This window comes from Aquarana catesbeiana, linkage group LG01, assembly GCF_042186555.1.
Source record: "Aquarana catesbeiana isolate 2022-GZ linkage group LG01, ASM4218655v1, whole genome shotgun sequence".
Lineage (NCBI taxonomy): Eukaryota > Metazoa > Chordata > Amphibia > Anura > Ranidae > Aquarana > Aquarana catesbeiana.
Window position 1 is genome coordinate 427,826,070 of NC_133324.1, and position 19,758 is coordinate 427,845,827.

At 40.3% G+C, this 19,758-nt stretch overlaps 1 protein-coding gene across 10 annotated transcripts in view; it reads left to right on the forward strand.

Annotated features, from left to right (window-relative positions):
- LINGO2 (leucine rich repeat and Ig domain containing 2) overlaps nt 1-19,758 on the forward strand; it is a 3,171,904-nt gene that overhangs the window by 1,452,024 nt on the left and 1,700,122 nt on the right. For all 10 annotated transcript variants that reach the window (XR_012245199.1, XM_073635787.1, XM_073635794.1 and 7 more), the window contains one exon: nt 6,470-6,524. The gene's annotated coding sequence lies outside the window, so the exon portion shown is untranslated. The remainder of the gene's footprint in view (nt 1-6,469; nt 6,525-19,758) is intronic.

Genomic DNA, 19,758 nt, shown 5'->3' on the forward strand with positions numbered 1-19,758 from the left:
TGAACCTAGACTTAAGCCTCGTACACACGATCAGATTTTCCGCAGACAAAACCTCGGACTTTTGTCCGAAGGCGTGTGCCTGTATTTTGTCTTGCATGTAAGCGGCAAGGAATTGTTGGCTAACAAACATGAACGTAGTGACATGCTATGTGTTTTTTCAGTTCTTTAGCGCCACCCTTTGGGCTCCTTCTGCTAATTTCATGTTAGTAGAAGTTTGGTGAGTGTTATTCGCGCTTTTCATTTCGCGCATTTCATTTAGCACTTTTCCGCTCGCGCTTTTCATTTCATGCTTTTCAGTTTGTTTCTGACCAGCTGTTCGTCAACCAGACATGTTGCAGAATCGGAGAAGCTAATGTATTGTCCTTGGAGTTATTTTTTTGACCCAAGTCCAGTCTAGGAACAGGAGGAGGAGAGTTTCATTTAATTATTTCATATTCCTTTGCTGCGGGAGCTCCAGGAGAATAATCGGGATGATTTTAAGAATTATCTCTGGATGACGACCCCTGCTTTCTCTTGGCATTGTCAACCCCCTTTATTAAGAAGCAGGAAACATGCATGAGGCTTTTTTTTATTTTTTGGTTGAATAATGATTTGATTTTGTATATTTTCTATATTTTGGATGCATAGAATGCACTTTTTGGTTAATTTCTATTGGCAGATAGCGTGTCTAATTTTATTTGTTTTCTTTTTTTAATACACAATAAAAAAAATTGTGTAGAATAATACTTGGCTATGTGTTTTACTTCAAATGACAGTTTGGGAGTAGGCAGTTACATTTTAAAAAATACAATGTAAAATTGACAAGGAACACCAACATAGTTATATCTTTGGTCTTAAAAACTACAGAATAATGGTGTTGAGGTAACTTGCCAAAAAAAACCCTAATAATAATATTCTTGATATCACTAGAAAATAAAAGCCTTTTAAAATATGTTTGCCATAACTCCATCAGTATCACCAGCAAAGCAGCTTCATTATAATCCCATTAAATAAAGAAGAAGAGCATGTTCGCTGCATTTTGAGATTTCATAATTTGCCACTTCACGAATGTTAATTCTCAATTACGAATGCTAGTTTACAAGACTGACCGCTTCCAGCTTGTGCTTGCTTCCGAGCATGCATGTTTGTACTTTGGACTTTTGTCCGATGGATTTGTGTACACCCGCTCAGAAAATCCGACAACAGACATTTGTCCTTGGAAAATTTTAAAGCCTGCCATCCAACATTTGTCTGTGGAAAATCTGACAACAATTGTCCAATGGAGCATACAAACAGTCGGATTTTCCGCCAACAGCCTGTCATCACACATTTCCCGTCGGAAAATCTGATCGTGTGTATGCGGCTTTAGACATCTTTTTTTGTCCTTTTTCTATCGTGTGGGACTGATCAGCAGAGGGAAAAGCACTAATGGCTAAATTCTGATTGAGTGCAACAGGAAAGGGACTGAAGAAAGATCAAAAACAAAGGAAGCAGCTAAAAGAAAAGAGATGGAAGAAAAGAGTAGATTATATAGTGGCAAGCAACATCTACTTTTTGTCATGGTATCTGATAAGCCACAAACACTTCACTCCAGGTACCCAAGGGTTCCACTTGTCTTTTACGGCCCTCACAACACCCATGATGGTTGCTCAGAATACATAGAACAAAAAATGTTGTATCCTATCTGTTGAAAAACAAATGTACCTTTGTACCTATTTCTGCTGCCCCTAAGAGAAACACTCCCAGCTTACAGGTCTTTGTTTCAGTTGCAGTTCCTGCATTTTCCCTGCTGCATCTTTTTTTAGTAGTCAAAAGGGAGTCAAGAGAACCATGTTTTAAAAAGTAAAACAGGTATTTAACACCATGTGTTTTAAATAAGCAGCATGTAGCACCAGTCTAGCAACAGTTACAATTTTGCTAGTTTTATTGTGTGCCTGGTGTGTTGAATTAAATACCCCTTTATTCTCATATAATCTACTATGAAATCAAGATATGAAACATCAAATAAAGTAAAACACAGGAACAAACATAAACCTTGGAGTAGGTTACATTTTGATTACATAGTTTTAGAGATGCATCTTTAATTATTATACAGCATAAGGGATAAAAATAACAAGTATGTAAAGAAGTCCTATAACTTAATGCACATAATGTATTCAAATAATATATATACATATGGTATAATAATGTGATACTGTACATATAACATAGAATGTATGCACTGATGCTTGTTGCTCTATTTTCCACATATCTTTATGATTTAATGTGGTTTAGCACATGTTCATCAGGTCAGTAGTTTCACTTCAGATGTCTGTAGGAATGTGTCTGAATGGGAATCATATAGCCAATAACATCTTAATGTTAAAGATAGTAGTGCAAGCCTAAGGGAGAGTAAAAGGAAATGTATTCATATTATTCAAGTAGAGCTGTCTAATTCATATGCATTTTATCCTATTGGGTATGAATATTTAATAAAATTATATTCTCACTTGTACATGCCACTAATGGCATGAAAATAATATCCTTTGAATTTGAATTTTAGGCTGAATTTACTGTATGTGTATTGTAAAATGCATTTTGGCCATTATTGATAAAAAACACTTTTATGATCTGGGTTTAGCCACTACAACAAACATAAAATAAATAGCTGTAATAATAATGAAGTAATAAAGTGATTGTAAACAATCACCTTGTAAAACAACCCATTCCATTTTAAACTGCAATGGAAGACAAAACATTTGTGTATAGAAATACAGAAAATATAAATCCTTTTTTTTTCCTTTTTTTATAAGTGATCACATACCTTCTGTTCTCAGCTGCATAGGAACTGGGCGGAGGAGAAGCAACAGTACACTGAGCTTCCCAGTGAATGGCTGCACAGAGGGGGCTTGTCAGGACAAGTCTGATCATTGGAGCAGAGCAGGTGTTTTGTCAGATCAGGCGACCCATCAGAATTTGTAATGAAAGTGACGTTCCGTCTCTGCCATCTTGCTACACCCCGCACTCATCCACAGTAAGGATACAGTGAGAAGGCGGCAAGCAGAGATCTTGTTACACCCACTGGAGTCTTGCATTTCACACTTATTTTAAACAGTAAACTCCACTTATTTAGTAAAATTCTGTATTTTCAAATCCCTCGGACTGTTTTAATGTTGATTTTTCAAAGCAGCGGTGTTCTGTCAGATTAGCAAACCTGTGGGATCAGCAGGTTTGCTGCTGCTTTTAAAATTCAACATCTAAACAGTCAGACAGATTTTTAAATACTGTATTTCACGATATAAGCTCAGTTTACCGTTAAAAATAAGTGTGAATTGCATGACTCCGGTGGGTGTAACAAAATGTCCTTTTGCCACCTTCTCACTGTATCCTTACTGTGGAGGAGTGTGGGGTGTAGCAAGAGGGAGGCAATGGAATGTCACTTCCGTTACAAATTCTGACGGGTCGCCTAATCTGATGAAACATAGGCTGAGTTCCCAGCAGAGCTAGAGAGCCCGCTCCAGGTGTGTTCTACTGCTTAGACCCCTTTCACACTGGAGGCGTTTTTCAGGTGATTTAGCGCTAAAAATAGCGCCTGTAAAGCACCTGAAAAATGCCTCATCTGCAGTCCTAGTGTGAAAGCCCGAGTGCTTTCAGACTAGAGCGCTGCGCTGGCAGGAAGTTAAAAAAAGTCCTGCAAGCAGCATCTTTGGGGTGGTGGAGGACCGCTCCTCCACCGCTCCTGCCCATTAAAATGAATGGGCACTGCTGCTGAAGCGCCTGCAAATTGCTTCAGCAGCGGTGCTACATGGGCGCATTTAACCCTTTCCTCGGCTGCTAGTGGGGGTTAAAAACTCCCCGCTAGTGGCGAAAAGCGCCGCTAAAACGACAGTAAAGTGGCACTTTATGGCTAACGCGGCTGCTGCTGCAATGTGAAAGGGCTCTTAGTGTGGTTGTGTTTTTTCCCAGGCCATAAGTACCTAGTCCGCCTGTGGCAGACTTGGTGTGTAAAATACATTCTGGTTAATGTATGGATAAATCCCTAAAGTGGTTGTTAACCCACTTCTACTAAATACTGCCATCCTCTCTTATAGGTACAATCAGGCAGATTTTTTACAGAACACAGGCACAAGGACAATTATTATAATGGTACAGAAAGGATGGGAGTATTTAGTAGCAGCTATGAAAGCAGCAGGAGTGGGGGGGCGAGCTGGTACCAGCAGAGACAGGCAGAGAGGGGAGAGGGGAGGAGGGGGAAAAGGACGCAGGAGACAGATGATGGAATCACGCAAACTGTCCATGGTGTCAAGGCTCAGCAGCCATGGTTATCGTGGTCAGTTTGCAAAAGGGAGGGCATAGCTAGGCAGGATCAGCCAGGTATTTCAGGTGATACGGGGGTCCAAATGACACAGCACAAGCACTGTGATGTATAGCATGCTTTAAGGTAACAGGGTCTTTATTTTATTTTTATGTTTTTGTGGTTAACAAACGCTTTAATGACTGTACTGCATTATTTTAGAGAATAATAAAAAAATATGTTTTTTTTCTATAGCAGTGCAATGTAAATGCTCTTACTATGAGATATATATACACTTTTATATGACCCTCAGCCTCTGAGCACTATTGTCTCCTGAGACCAAGTCATTCCTGGAAGATGGCATATTGAGCCTGAGACTTCAAAAAGTTCTCTCTAATGAAAAAGGAAAACCCTTCACTTGTATATAGCAAATAAGAATGTACATGTAGGGGTTGATTTATAAAAGATAGCATATTTGAAGGAGAGGCTGATCACATCAATTTGAAAGGTCATGTGACAAAAGTGATAGGTCATGCGACAAGAGTGATAGGGCATATTTGGATAAGTCCACTTTTACACTTTGCTACAATGTAAAGTAGTGAGTGTACAGCTTGTATAACAGTGTAAATTTGCTGTCCCCTCAAAATAACTCAACACACAGCCATTGCTGGCAACAAAAGTGAGTACACCCCTAAGTGAATATATCCAAATTGGGCCCAAAGTGTCAAAATTTTGTGTGGCCACCATTATTTTCCAGCACTGTGTTAACCCTCTTGGGCATGGAGTTCACCAGAGTTTCACAGTTTGCCACTGGAGTCCTCTTCCACTCCTCCATGATGACATGACAGAGCTGGTGGATGTTAGAGACCTTTTGCTCCTCCACCTTCCATTTGAGGATGCCCCAGAGATGCTCAATAGGGTTTAGGTTTGGAGACATGCTTGGCCAGTCCATCACCTTTACCCTCAGCTTCTTTAGCAAGGCAGTGGTCCTCTTGGAGGTGTGTTTGGGGTCGTTATCATGTTGGAATACTGCCCTGCAGCCCAGTCTCCGAAAGGAGGGGATCATGCTCTGCTTCAGTATGTCACAGTACGTGTTGGCATTCATGGTTCCCGCAATGAACTGTAACTCCCCAGTGTCGGCAGAACTCATGCAGCCCCAGACCATGACACTCTCACCACCATGCTTGACTGTAGACAAGACACACTTGTCTTTGTACTCCTCACCTGGTTGCCACCACACACGCTTGACACCATCTAAACCAAATACGTTTATCTTGGTCTCATCAGACCACAGGACATGGTTCCAGTAATCCATGTCCTTAGTCGGCTTGTCTTCAGCAAACTGTTTGCAGGCTTTCTTGTACATCATGTTAAAAACAGGCTTCCTTCTGGGACGACAGCCATGCAGACCAATTTGATGCAGTGTGCGGCGCATGGTCAGAGCACTGACAGGCTGACCCCCCACGCCTTCAACCTCTGCAGCAATGCTGGCAGCATCATATGTCTAATTCCCATAGACAACTTCTGGATATGATGCTGAGCACGTGCACTCAACTTCTTTGCTCGACCATGGCAAGGCCTGTTCTGAGTGGAACCTGTTCTGTTAAACCGCTGTATGGTCTTGGCCACCATGCTGCAGCTTAATTTCAGGGTCTTATCAATCTTCTTATAGCCTAGGCCATCTTTATGTAGAGCAACAATTCTTTTTTTTCAGATCCTCAGAGAGTTCTTTGTCATAAGGTGCCATGTTGAACTTCCAGTGACCAGTATGAGAGAGTGAGAGTGATAACACCACATTTAACACACCTGCTCCCCATTCACACCTGAGACCTTGTAACACTAACGAGTCACATGACACTGGGGAGGGAAAATGGCTAATTGGGCCCAACTGAGGTGTACTCACTTTTGTTGCTAGTGGTTTAGACAGTAATGGCTGTGTGTTGAGTTATTTTGAGGGGACAGTAAATTTACACTGTTATACAAGCTGTACACTCACTACTTTACATTGTAGCAAAGTGTCATATCTTTAGTGTTGTCACATGAAAAAATATAATAAAATATTTACAAAAATGTGAGGGTGTACGCACCTTTGTGAGATACTGTACAAGTATACTAATAACCATGCAATCATTTAAAATAGCTTAGACAATCTATAGTTAGTCATGCTCACTGTTTATTTATTAATCTGTTTATTTATTTCTTTTAATATTTTAACAGGTCAGAAAATGATGACAAAGTACAACTTTGGAAATTAGCAGAATCACAGATCAAGGTACACATTTTTTTCTAATGAATGCATTTTACCATTTTTGCTCAACAATTTATACTTGTGGTCATAAATGCATAATTCCATATTGTTTACATTTTAAATTGGAAAATGATTAAGTAGCACATGTTTAAACTACATACAGTACTAACCAAGTCCAAACAAATTACCACAACGGGGGGGGCGGAGCTTGGCCACGCACCGTAATGGCCGCTTAGATCTCCCTCTCTGCCAGCATGGGGAAGAAATTCATGCACTACACCCACTACAGCTGCGATTGCCACACACTGGCAGGCCGGACAGCTCCCAGAGACCTCGCTGGACATGACGAGGAAGAAAAATCCACCGGTGGGACCTCCTAAGCTCACTGATTTCTTCAGTGGCTCCCAGCCTTGAGACAGCCAAGATGACATTGGCTCCCTTTACAAAGTGGCGCCTCCAGCCCCACAGCGTGCCTCTCTCACAGCAGCGGCAGAAGACACGGACTGCTCTACCCCAAAAGAGAACAGGGACAGGGATAGCACTAAGAGGGCAGCCTCCTCCCTGCATGCCTCACCATCCCACCAAGGACCAGTAAGCAAGAAACACCTCACATACCATCAGGCTACAAATGATGATGATGATGAACCTGATTTTGAGCAAGAGCAGACAGGCACTTTTGCTGCATTTCTGACTACTGATAACCCTGTATCTGAGAACATGCTTAAACATATGTTACTCTTGTTACAAAAAGATCTCAGGAAGGACATAAAAAAATCAATTTCTCACATGCAGTCTCAGATTGATGACCTGGGGGAGTGCACAGATACCCTTGAACACCAATTGAGTAACTATGTCACCGCATATAGCTCTCGCAGGAATAACCTCAAAATTAGAGGCATTCCTGAGACCGTTTCCCCTGCAGAGCTGACCTGTTACCTGCAACAATTATTTAAGCTACTGGTCCCTTCGCTCGCCACCGTAGATCTCACGATTGACAGGACACACAGAATTTTCAAGCGCCACATATTCTAGCAGAAAAACCTTGAGATAAACTGGCGCAACTCCATTTTTTCCAGTCCCAGAGCCATATGCGACCTTGGCACTCTATAGAGATACTCTGCAGCCACTGCCCAAGGGCGCAAAGAACTTGCACCTATTACACCCGCCCTGAGGGAGCGAAACATCACTTACAAATGGGGATTCCCAACCAAGCTTATTGTCACATTTCAGGGGAAGTCAGTGGCCATTCACCACCTCAAACAAGGGTTAAAATTACTTTAAAATTGGGGTTTATCCCCACCTTCAGTTGCTACCCCCTCTAACACTGCATTCCCACAACGCATCTCAGATGTATGAAAACAAGCTGATAACACCTATCCCTGCCATATTGACTGTTTAACACAGGCCTTTGTAGCCTTCACAGCTTCTAATACTGCTTCCCTGTGCTGGACTCTCATGCTTAAAACAGTTGTTGTTTGATCTTTGTTCTTATTTGTTAGTTTACATTAATTCCCCACCCTGGAGTATTGGTGCGTATTGGTGTAAAGTCCTATCCCTGAATGCTAAGTAGCTTAATAGCCCCTTCAAGAGATCACTCTTGAGGAAAGAAGTGCTTTCAGCCAAGTGTGACGTAGTATGTGTCCAAGAGACACACTTCACGGCTTCTAAACCATCTAGATGTTCTCACCCAAAATTTCCGATTCCAAACAAAAAGGAGTTATGGCAGCTATTTGTGACTGATTTGATTTATGCACTACTACTGAGCAATGTTATGCTATTTTCTATGATGTACACTATGTAGGCTTATAAAACTACAATAAAGATTTATTGAAACTAAATTACCACAACATTATTAATATCTAGGCCACACATCCTAACTGAATCTTGAAAGGGAGGAATGTATTGCTGTTGAGCTTTTGTCAACTGTATGGGTTGCTTGATAGGCATTCATGATCGTATATGTTAAGGCTTAACATATCTAAACACCCTTGTTTGATATATGGATAGTGTACATTTGACCACAGTGCACCTTCTCCCTACTGTCTTCCAAACTAAAACTGTATTTCCCACAATTTTTGGAGGGAGTGTGGGAAGGGTTAGATGGTCTGTTTTTTTCTATTGTTTATGTTCCTGCTGGGAAAATTTCTCCTCACTTTCTGTTCTGGTGACCACAGTTCCCTAAAAAAACAAGACTTGGTCAACAGTTTAACCACTTTCCGACCGGCACATGTACATATACATCGGCAGGTTGGCAGCCCTGCACAAATTTACACTGCACGGTGGGGGACCCAATGCGCGTGGCCGGCAGTCACAATGACCGCTGGCCATCTGCCATCGTGGGCATGAGAGACAGAACAGGGATACACATGGTGAAACACACTGACAATCAAACCCTTCTCCATTTGATATATAAAAAAAAAAGAAAAACATTTTTTGCTGGGTTTAAACATTATATAAAAATGAGTCATATCCAGTGTGTGGCTTACATTGTATGTACTGAACAGTGAGGTGTGTATGTGTGTGTTAGGTGTATGAATGATTTTTCTAAGCTTTTCTGCTTCCAGGTGATATTTTTTTTTACTAGTATTTTTACATGAAATTCACAATGACCAAAAATATGATATAAATGCTGTTAATATCAGCATTGACTCCCAAAAGTACCTTCACTTAAATAAAAACTTCAAAGTTCACAAAAAGTTTATAATTGTGTATAGAAATATTAAACACAGTGTGTTTGGGCTTATTATGAGAACTGCCATCACCTATTTATGTAATGTGTGAGGTCTTTGGTATATTTTAATCACTTCAATTATTGAAATTAAATGTTCTTGTAAGAATTATGATTTGGCTCGAAGGCGCTGTCTCAAGAGAAATTAGACTTGGTAAAAGCCAAAATGTATTGTACTGAGGGATTAGTAAAAACATGAGTTCATGAGCTGAAAATTACAATTTGCATGCATATTGATATTTGAAAAATTTCTCTAAAACATGAGATTCACTGGAAGTGTTAATTTTGGCACACCATAAAATACACACATCTCACAATTTATAGAAACAAGGATTTGCTTTCAAAGTTTTACAGATGTTGACTTTTTTTTCTAATTAAATTTTTACCATCTGTACAAAAATGTCAAGCTGGAGTTGCTTGAAAAAAATAATAAAACATTCTAATTTTATTGCAGTCATTGCTAATTAAAAATAAAATACAGGGAATATGTTTAATTCAAAAGAAAACCCAGATGCAATGCTGAATTTGCAATCTGATTAATTTGTTTTTTTATGGAACTTGAATAACCTAAAATATATTTAGAGGGTAAACTATTCATTTTGTGCATAAATTAGTGTTTCTGTAATTTTATTGTAATTTTATATTGCTACACTCTTTTCATATGCCATTTGCAAATTCAACACGCTAGAATTAATATTGCTAGGTTTGATAACAAATAGCTGCATTATAAACATTATAAACACGCATTGAGGAGGAGACTGGAAGGTGTAGACAGTGGCAGCTTTGCTGGAATGGGCAGCCGCGGGCAAACGAACAGACATACAGTCTCAATTGGATTATATACAGATCTGCTAGATACAGTGTTGTGCGCTACAAGCACCTTCGATGTGTGAGTACCCTGTGTGAGGAGTTTTTTAAATAAATATGTTTTTTTAAATGATAAAGCACTATGTAGCTTGTCTTTCTACATATGCACCGCGGATATACCCATAGAACGGCTCAGGAACCTGCAGAGTCAAAATATCACAGAACCCAGGGGTGGTTCAACAGCGTTTCTGACCAAACTAAACTGTGCAGTCACACACCTTGAGGTGAGGATAATTACTTAGGGGGGGGGGGGGGGGGCACGAGAGTGGTGACACTTCGGATAGGTTTAGAGCACTTTTCACATGGATTTACTTCAACTAAAATAATTCAAGGACATTTATTGTTGGACAATATTGAGCACTTCAGTGTACCTTAGGTACAGCACAATTCATTGCACATGTTGATTTAATTAGCACTCTTTGTTTGCATGGAATAGGATCTTGAACACTGGATATGTAATCTTGTACTTATTTATAGGATTTATTTGTTGATACATTTAGCGCTTTTTGTTTATATTGAATAGGATCCTGAACACTGGATATATAATTTTGGACTTAGCTTACAGGATTTACTTGGTTTGCAGAGTATAGCGTGGCACATTGGTTTATAAGAGTATCTTTGAGCCATTCCAAGTTTAATTATAAAGAGGAAATTTTCTTAATGGTATATTGTGGCAAAAAAACAAACAAACCCAAAAGTTGCACTGTTAAGAAAATGTAAGAACATTTAAGAATGAATTCTTTGAGGTCTGGGTCATTTTTATATTTTTTTTTGCAGTGATAAGACTTTACTTACATAACAAATTTTACTAATTTTATATGAAATGTAGATTTGGATTTTAGCTTTAATCCTTTCTCTCATCTGTTGTAATTTACATATGAAACTAGGGATTACTGGCAAAAATAACAGTTTTTGACAGCAATTCATTTGGAAATATAATATTTTAGAAGATAAGTTAAAATAGCTCTTAGTTCCCAGGCCAGACCCAGTGGAACCCTCATTTGTTATGGAGCTTTAACTCAAATAAATGTCACACAAACTCAAATATTTTAGCTTATACAGGCTCTGTTGTGGGAAAAGTGATAGCATTATATTCTAAAAAAAGTTAAATGCATTTAAATATTGTATTTAAATAAGTGATCTTTATTTTGGAAAATAAGAACAAAATATAGCTAAGAATAGGAGTATGTCTGGAAAATAAAATGCCTCAGACAACTAGCTTTTGGGACATATTGCAAGGATTTAAAACTGCAAATACTGTATGTAACTGACAAAAATATGGTATGGTACGTACAGTATAGAACTTATTTTTTTTCTTGTACATCAGTTAGAAGCAAGTGGCATAGGTATCTAAACTGGAGTACAACTAATGCCTGGTACACACAGGCAGTTTTATTTTCATTCAACCCAGCTGGCTATATGAAAATAAAACTGAGGAACTCGCTGTACTAAATATGCGATGTTAATACAGCAATATCCCCACTGAGCTGTTGTTTTCTCACAGGGGGACTGCTCCCTCACCAGAAGATATCAGTCGGATGCCGATCGGCTGCTGTTTTTCCAGCATTCCCATTTGACAGAATCCGGACATTCAGTTAGCTTCTGTAGGACAAGCTGTTGTACACACGGGTCAAATGTTGGCCGGTTCCTGTTGAATTGGCTGATATATTTAGCCTGTGTGTAATAGGGCTTTAAAGCCTTATCTGTTTTTTTATGATCAAATTGGAAAAGCCCCAAGTTTAGAGTTTAACATGCAGGAGTAGGCATCTATTTGGATAAATGCTAGTAAATCTTCTGTTTATACTATTTACAAGGAAAAACAATATAACATTTTGTACCAATGGTATATTCCTGAGATGCTAGCTGATGGAGAGGCTAGATTCACATGGGTTAATTGGATTAGGGGCCTTACACAGGGGGCAGGCTCCTTTGGAGTCCTCTTGCTCAGTGTGTAGTCTGTCCACTGATCCCCATTAAGCAGGTGGATGGCTGATCTGTGTCTGCTCTGCGTATACAGAGCTGACACAGATACAGCCCGATCTCCTCTATGGGAGTCTATCCTGTCTGTTTACACCTAACTGCCATCCAATCTGATCCACCAGATGGATAGGGAATGGATCTCCATCAATCTGTTTTAGCAGATAGGATTGGATGTTGGCATGTCCATTGACACCTGACACACCATATAGGAGACTGTAGGGTCTGATCGGGTCCACCTGAAAAACTGACAGGCTGACCTAATTAGTCAACTAGTGTGACAGGGACCTTATATGTTCTGGACATGCTCCAAAATTTAGGCATTCTGGCACGAGGTCCAAAATTTACTAAACCAACTGACAACATATACTCTTTCCCTGACTACACAGGTTGATCTACTGGGTCTGTCATTTCTCCAACTTGCTAAACACAAATGCAAATTCCAAAAACAGTAAAAAAAAAAAGTCAGCGCCAACTCATTAAGTGAAAAAAAAATGTGAAAAAAAAAATATATGTGACGCATGCAATAGGTCAAGATACACCACCAACCGTATCAATAAAATAATAATTGCAGTACTCAAATTATAAAAACGTGAAAAAAAATTCTTCAAAGTACATTATCAAATGAGGCAGGAAACAGTCCCAATTGTGTTGCTTACACCTTCACCAACGAGATAGATAACACCCGTAGTGATGATCCTTCACTGTATGGGAAGAATGCACACTCACCACAAGGACATGCTGTCTTATGACAGGACAGCAATCAAAAATTCTCATAGTGTAATATTATTTTATAAATTGATGCAATACAAATGCATAAAAACATCCAAAAGATAAAGATAAAACCAAATGTTGCTGGTATAACTTACATCTAGGGCCGCCAGTCCTGTGTAGAATGGCGGCACGACCTCAGGCAATGTACGAGTCGCTCATTTGATATTAAGGATCCGCATTTGCATATTTCAGAAAAGAACATGTTAATTTCAGAGTATGGACATGCTATTAATTTAGCGTTCTTACTGCTCTTTGAAGAACTTTTTTTTTATGTTTTTATAATTTGAGCACTGCAATTATTATTATTTTATAAATGGTAATTATTTGTTCACATTTTGATAGCCTCTCAGTGTCTAATAGCTCGGAAGTAGAAGTAGGTCTCCTCACCATCCAGGTTGAATCTTGTTACCCAGATTACTGTTATCTGTACCATGGAATTTCTTATGTCTAGACTAAATAATTCTGAGTCAAGTTTTGAGAAGGAATGGAACCATGGGGTACCTATGTCACTTTGACAGAGTGGGAACACTTAGTGCTGGTTGGGGTGACTGTTGGGTGGACTGCCTTTGGATGGGGGATAAAAAACATTGTTATTTTAATCTATTGTATGAAATGTCATGTGTGCATACTGTTTAGTCCCCCCTCTTTTATATAAATAAATATACAATTAAAGTTTATCTAACCTTTTTTTGCATTTTGGACAGAATGAAATTGGATTAGAACACTTATTAGGTTTTTATAGCTATCTGTATTCCCCGTTAGGGATAATCACCCTCTTTATTTTTCCTGTTTATGGATATCATTGAAATAAAAGAAAGTCCTAGATTTTGTGTTGTCCCTAGCAAAGTAATAGCGGGGAGATCATCCAATGGGGACTCTAGTTCTGGAGACCTGGGGGGCCCAAGATATCTGTTTAAACAGTTTTTAATCTGTTTTGGCTTATGGAACAGGAAATGAAGGTAAATCTTCCACACGAATGGGAAAAAAAGTGACAGGTTTAAGCCCCCCTTACACTATCCGAAATGAAAAAAAAATGTTTTCCTATAGTTCTAATTATACCCCTTCAAATTTGGACACTTTTACTCCCGTCCAATCAGGACCATTTTTCAGCTCTTAGCACCGTCACACTTTTAATTACCGTATTTTTCACACCATAATGCCCTGTACCCACGGTCGGACTTTCCGACGGAATATGTGCGATCAGAGCTTGGTGTTGGAAATTCCGACCGTGTGTGGGCTCCATCAGACTTTTTCCATCGGAATTTTCGACACGCAAAGTTTGAGAGCACGCTATAAAATTTTCCGACAACAAAATCCGATCCTTTAAATTCCGATCGTGTGTAGACAAATCCGACGGACAAAGTGCCACGCATGCTCAGAATAAATTAAGAGACGAAAGCTATTGCCTATTGCCCCGTTTATAGTCCCGACGTATGTGTTTTACGTCACCGCGTTTGTAACGATCGGATTTTCCAACAACTTTGTGCGACCATGTGTATGCAAAACAAGTTTGAGCCAACATCCGTCGGAAAAAAAACATGGATTTTGTTGTCAGAATGTCCGATCAATGTCTGACCGTGTGTACGGGGCATAAGACGCACTTTCCCCCCCCCCCAAAAATGGGGGTAAATGCCTGTGCATCTTATGGAGCGAATATAGACCAGCGCCCCCCCACTGCCGAATACTGAGCCCTCAGCTGTGGGTTGCCTGCTTCTCCCTGTCAGGATGGGAGCGTCTGTGTGTGTCTGTAACAGGGACCGCGTTCCCCCTCCTTCTCTGGGAAGAGGGGGCTTTCTATTCCCCCTCCTTCTCTGGGCTGTGCGGGTTCTGTGTGTTCTCCCCCTCTTCTCCGAGCAGCAGCACGAGATGAGTAGGAGATCAAAGACACACAGAGCGGGCTGTGTGTGCATTCCATTTCCTCTCACTTCTGTCAGCAGTGGGGGGTGAGGATTATTAAAGCAAAGGCAGGACTGAGCAGCTTGCAGAGGGGGACACTGAATTGCAGGCATTAAGTGTGCAGTAACCACTAGCAACTGAATGGTGAGTGGCAATGTGTAGTAACCTCTAGAAACCAATCAGCATGCAGTAATGTGTAGTAACCTCTAGCAACTGAATGGTGAATGGTAATGTGTAGTAACCTCCTCAGAATATTTTTTTTGTTTTCCTTTCTCTAAAACCTAAGTGCGTCTTATGGTCAGGTGCGCCTTTTGGAGCGAAAAATACGGTACTAAGTAATGCAATACTAATACTATACCCAAATACAATTTTTGTTATTTTGTTTTGTATTTTTTTAAGACAAATATAACTTTATTTGGGGGTATTTAATCACCATTGGGTTTATATATTTTTCCTATATAAATTAAAACGTACTTTGTTTTTCCTAATTTCTGAGCATCTACAAACTATGGTATATACAGTGAATATAAAAAGTCTACACACTCCTGTTAAAATGTCAGGTTTCTGTGGTGTAAAAAAATGAGATAAAGATAAATAATTTCAGAACTTATTTCACCTTTAATGTGACCTATAAACTGTACAACTCGGATGAACAACAAACTGAAATCTTTTAGGTGGAGGGAAGTAAAAAAAAAAATAACATGGTTACATTAGTGTGCACATTCTTAAACTAATACTTTGTTGAAGCACCTTTTGATTTTATTACAGCACTCAGTCTTTTTGGGTATGAGTCTATCAGCATGGCACATCTTGACTTGGCTATATTTGCCCACTTTTCTTTGCAAAAATACTCCAAATCTGTCAGATTGCGAGGGCATCTCCTGTGCACAGCCTTCTTCAGATCACCACACAGACTTTCAATCGGATTCAGGTCTGGGCTCTGACTGGCCCATTCCAAAACTTTAATCATCTTCTGGTAAAGCCATTCCTTTGTTGATTTGGATGGATGCTTTGGGTCATTGTCATGCTGTTCAGCTTTCTAGCAGAAGCCTGAAGGTTTTGCGCCAATATTGACTGGTATTTGGAACTGTTCATAATTCCCTTTACCTTGATTAAGGCCCCTGTTCCAGTTGAAGAAAAACAGCCCCAAAGCATGATGCTGCCACCACCATGCTTCACGGTGGGTGTGATGTTCTTTTGGTGCTGTGCAGTGTTGTTTTTGTGCCAAACATTTCTTTTGGAATTATGGCCATAAGTTAGTTTCATCAGACCATAGCACATTTTCTCACATGCTTTTGGGAGACTTCAGATGTGTTTTTGCAAAATTTATCCGGGCTTGAATGTTTTTCTTCGTAAGAAAAGGATTCCATCTTGTCACTCTACCCCATAGCCAAGACATATGAAGAATACGGGAGATTGTTGTCACATGTACCATACAGTCAGTACTTGCCAGATATTCCTGCAGCTCTTTTAATGTTGCTGTAGGCCTCTTGGCAGCCTCCCTGACCAGTTTTCTTCTCGTCTTTTCATCAATTTTGGAGGGACGTCCAGTTCTTGGTAATGTCACTGTTGTGCCATATTTTCTCCACTTGGTGATGACTGTCTTCACTGTGTTCTATGGTATATCTAATGCCTTGGAAATTCTTTTGTACCCTTCTACTAACTGATACCTTTTAACAAGGAGATCCCTCTGATGCTTTGGAAGCTCTCTGTGGACCTTGGCTTTTGTGGTAAGATGCGACCAGGAAAAACCTACTAGAACAGCTGAACTTTATTTGGGGTTAATCAGAGGCACCTTAAATGATGTCAGGTGTGTACTGACAGGTGTGTACTGAGTTTGAATGTGATTGCTTAATTCGGAACACAGCTACATCCCCAGTTATAAGAGGATGTGCACACTTATGCAACCACATTATTTTACTTTTTTATTTTTACTTCCCACCCCCTAAAAGATTTTAGGTTGTTTTTCAACTGTTGTACAGTTTATAGGTCACATTAAAGGTGGAAAAAGTTCTGAAATGATTTATCTTTGTCTCATTGTTACAGAAACCTGACATCTTAACAGGGGTGTGTAGACGTTTTATACCCACTGGATATATTTGAAAATTGGTCAGTCCTGATGTAGTGACTGCTCATTTCTTGAGGCTCTAAAATGTTTCACAGCCTAGATGCATAGAGGGGTCTAAAATCCAAGGAGCACTTTTGGGCTTTCAAGAGCCATAAATTACGCATCTAATTTCCTGACTACCTATCAAGTTTTGAAGGCCCTGGAGCAGCAGCACAGTGGAAACACCCACAAAATGACCACATTTTGGAAAGCAAACACTCCAAGTTATTTTCTGAAAGGCATAACGAGTCTTTGAAAAATTTCATTTTTTTGCCACAAGTTTTTTGAAAATGCAGGAAAGAAAATTAAAATGTATCTTTTTTTATCCAAAGTTGTCAATTAGTAAGGTATCTCTAACACACGGTCGGTCTTTTCGTCTACAAAAGTCCAACGGACGCCGACGGACTAAAGCTGGCTGGTAATCCGATCGTGTGTGGGCTTCTCCGGACTTTCAGCAGACTTTTTCAGCCTCAAATCCGACGGACTTTAGATTTGAAACATGCTTCAAATCTTTACGTCGTAACTACGACGGACCCCGAAATCCGCTCGTCTGTGTGCTAGTCCGACGGACAAAAACCCACGCTAGGGCAGCTATTGGCTACTGGCTATGAACTCCCTTATTTTAGTCCGGTGTACGTCATCACGTACGAATCCATCGGACTTTTGTGTGGTCGTGTGTAGGCAAGTCCGTTCGTTAGAAAGTCTGCTGCAAGTCCGCCGAAAGTCCGCCGGAAGTCTGTCGGACAGGCTGTCGGACTTTTGTAGACGAAAAGTCCGACCGTGTGTACGCCCCATAACACAATAGGCATACTTAGAATTGGACCCAAAACACATTATGCTACCCTCCGGACGCATTTCAGAATGGAATTCTTTCTTCAGCGGTTTATAATTGTAGTGAAATGTGTAACGCTAAAAATATCTAAGTCACAATCGTCTGAAGACAGTGATAATATGAAAATGATGTGATGTAAAGGTACAATAAAGTAAAAATAGTGTATAAAATATACACTATATATATACACCAGGGAGGGATAAATGTACAGATCCTGGTGGCACAACTGTATACACTAAATAATATGACAGGTGAGATCACAAATTGTATTCACACTGACCAGTGTAGGTTATGAAACTACATGCAGTGAATGGTGTAAAAAGTAAAATCACAATTGTATGGATATAAAAGTGCAGCGATAAACGTGCAGTGAAAATAAGTGAAAAAAATATATTAGAAATGACACATAATATATGATCACACTAAGTGCAGACGTATAGTGCAATCTGGTAACGTGAACCAATGATGATAAGTCTTAAAGGTGAATACAGCCCTTATAGGCGTGTAGCCAGACTTGTAATCTTCACATTTAAAACATACTCATACTTAAAAAGGGTCAACAATGACACAATTCTACCAACAGTTGAAAATGGTAAAAGTCCAAATGATGGTTGTGGTATACCAAACATTCAAAGTGATAATGAGTGTGGCATTAGTGGCGATCTTAGGCTGGCATGGCTGATGGAGAGGGTAGCTCTGTATGTGGATGACCTCTTGCTCTTTCTGAACGATGCAGACTCCTCTCTTCGGGGAATGCTGCAAGTATTGTCTGAGTTCTCAAGAGTAACAGGTCTACGAGTGAACTGGTCGATGTCTCAGTTGCTTGCTATTGACCCCGAGGCTAAAAGTCCTTTTATATGAGGCAAGACACGAAGAACCTCCGCCACCGGTTCCATGGCTATTTCGAACAGTTCTGGTGAGAGTGGGCAGCCCTGCCTGGTACCCATAAACAGCGGGAAGGAGGAAGCAACATTACCCTCCGTCTTATGGCCGCCCTCGGTGATTTGTACAGGGTTCGCAGCCATCTAATAAAAACCAATGGAAATCCCATCCTCTGCACAGTTTCCCAGAGAAATGGCTATTGGACCGAGTCAAATGCCTTCTCAATATCGAAGGAGGCAACCGTTCTAGTGCCCACATTATCATGTTTGGCATGTATATTGGTGAATATTCTGCGGAGGTTAATATCCGTTGACTTATGGGCCATGAACCCTGTTTGGTCCGGGTCTACAATATAGGGCAAAAGAGGATTGAGTCTAACGGTGATTAATTTAGATAGAATTTTAAATCAATGTTAAAAAGTGTGATGGGCCTATACGAGGCGCACAATTTAGGATCTTTGTTGGGCTTAGGGATTAGAATAATGTGTGCATCTGCCATAGGGGGTGGGAGTGCTCCATCCTCCAGGCACTGAGTATACAGATTGGCCAAGAGGGGGGCCAGGAGATCAGCATGGGACCGGTAAAATTTGACGAGTAAACTGTCAGGGCCCGGGGCCTTCCCCATTGCCAGTGGGTTAATGATAGCATGAACCTCCTCAGCAGTGATGGGTCTGACCAGGTGGGACCTCTCCTCATCTGAGAGCCACCCCAGGGCCCGTGGATCCAGGAGAGACTCCATCTCGCTGGAAGATATGCCCTGTGGAAGTGTGGTACTGTAGAGTGACTGATAAAAGCTTTGAAACTCTTTTAGGATATCCACCGGGAATGTAATGGAGTCACCCATGGGAGAGACCAGTTCGGGGATCAGGGTTAAGGGGGTGTCGTGATAGGACATCATTGCCATCTGTCTGCCATTTCTATCCCCCTGCTCAAAAAAATCTTTGTTTAGTGTGGAATAGCTCTAAGCGTGTGACCTCAGTGAGATTGAGGTGGAGATCCCTTTTGGCGGCCTGCAGCAGTTCAAACTTGGAAACTGAGGGGTCAGACCCATAAATGACCGAAGACGCCTCAATTTCCCCTTCCAACCGCACCGTGCTGGCTTGTTGATTTAACTTTACCGCCTTTATTGCCGATATATAATGTCTCCTAGTGAACACCTTGAAGGTGTCCCAAACTGTGGAAGGAGAGGATGACCC